The sequence below is a fragment of the Aethalodelphis obliquidens genome, unplaced genomic scaffold (genome assembly GCF_003676395.1).
Source record: "Aethalodelphis obliquidens isolate GAN/ISIS:26980383/991018 unplaced genomic scaffold, ASM367639v1 scaffold4, whole genome shotgun sequence".
Lineage (NCBI taxonomy): Eukaryota > Metazoa > Chordata > Mammalia > Artiodactyla > Delphinidae > Aethalodelphis > Aethalodelphis obliquidens.
The window spans coordinates 5,853,987-5,855,751 of record NW_020837948.1 but is presented as its reverse complement, the minus strand read 5'-3'; the positions used below and the strand labels follow the sequence as shown (position 1 = coordinate 5,855,751).

Here is a 1,765-nt window from a genome sequence, read left to right as displayed (position 1 = left end):
TATAGGAAAACTAAAGGCCAATCTCACTTATGAACACAGATATAAAAAATGCTAACTGACCTATTATTAAACAAAATTTAAGATCATATGAAAAGTATTATTTTAAAAATTTAGGAGCGTCAAGCTTAGTGAGGCCTGGTAGGGCTTAGAGGCCCGGCTGGCTGCAGCCGGGGAGCCTGAGGTCAGGGCGTCATGCGCAGGCCCTACTGGGCTGGGCCGTAAGCCACAGCCTCGGCAGCTGCAGCGAGATCATCTGGATGCCGGTTGGGGCTCTGCAGAGCAGAGCAGAGCAGAGGCTGCGCCTGGGCCATGGGTGGGCGTGGGCGGGGTAGCCCGCCAGCGGCCCGCTCCCTCATGCGCGGTGGATGCGGCCATGGTGATGCATGCCCTAGAGGAGGAGAGCTTCGCGCTGTCCATCTTTTCCGCCTCTGATGCAGAATTTGATGCTGTGGTTGGATATTTAGAGGCCATTATCATGGATGATGAGTTCCAGTTATTACAGAGGAATTTCATGGACAGGTACTACCAGGAGTTTGAAGACACAAGAGAATAAGCTCACCTACACACCTATTTTTATAGAATCTATTTCTGTGGTAGAAAAGTATATGGAAGAACAGCTGTTGGAGCAAATTCCTGGATTTAACATGGCGGCTTTCATTACAACTTTACAGCACCATAGATGAAGTGGCGGGTGATATTTTTGACATCCTGCTCACGTTTACGGATCTTCTGGCTTTTAAAGAAATGTTTCTGGACTATTGAGCAGAAAAAGAAGGCTGGGGACTGGACTTAAGCAGCGGTTTAGTGGTGACTTCATTGTGCAAATCATCTTCTATGCCAGCTTCCCAGAACAATCTGTGGCCCTAGGTCCCACCTCCAGGTAATGGGATCTTTCTAGACATCACCAGCCCAATAGACTGGGAGAGGCTTTGGCTAATGATGTCAGAAGAATACATCTTGGAAAGACTGACTCTGTTCTGCAACTCTTCGTTAATGTTAAGTATTGATGGGTCAGGAGAAAATTAGCTGACTTTCCTGGGACACATTCTTGTCTTCAGTAACCCTAGTACTCCTCCCCGAGTAGACACGTCTCTCAGGAGCTTCTGAGTATGGCTCCTGCATTAAGCCCAAGTCCAGCATTCCACCTGGGGGACACTTCCCCAGCATACATGTTGGTGTGTCCATGTTGGAAGAACCCACCATCATCAACTGTCTTGGCCCAGCAGGCCTTGCATGTCCCATGAGACTTTTTGTGGACTCACAGCTTTTTATATGGGTCAGAGTTTCAGTCCTGCAGTCTCAATGGGGTTTTTGACTGGGAGTATTTATCTAGGGTTTAACTCAAGCTAGCTGACCATCTCAAGATTTTTGAAAATCCTACTATCACAGTTCATCTTGGCTGTAGGAATCAACTTAGAGAGACTTCCTTTACCTAGAAGGTACATGTGAAAATCAATTCCTAGTCTTACATGTACAATCCTTGTATCACTTTCTGCTGCTCCTGATGTAGTTCCATAGTTTCTATAACTCTCGTTTACGTGGTTTTTTTAAAAATAAGTTTATTTATTTATTTATTTTTGGCTGCGTTGGGTCTTCATTGCTGTGCACGGGCTTTCTCTAGTTGCAGCAAGCGGGGGCTACTCTTCGTTGCGGTGTACGTGCTTCTCACTGCGGTGGCTTCTCTTGTTGTGGAGCACAGGCTTCAGTAGTTGCAGCACACAGGCTCAGTAGTTGTGGTGCACGGGCTCAGTAGTTGTGGCTCGCA

At 46.9% G+C, this 1,765-nt stretch overlaps 1 pseudogene; it reads left to right on the top strand.

Moving 5' to 3' along the window:
- The first annotated feature begins 379 nt into the window (after positions 1–379).
- LOC113613547 (ADP-ribosylation factor-like protein 2-binding protein pseudogene) lies at positions 380–997 on the top strand (annotated as a pseudogene).
- The last annotated feature ends 768 nt before the right edge of the window (positions 998–1,765 follow it).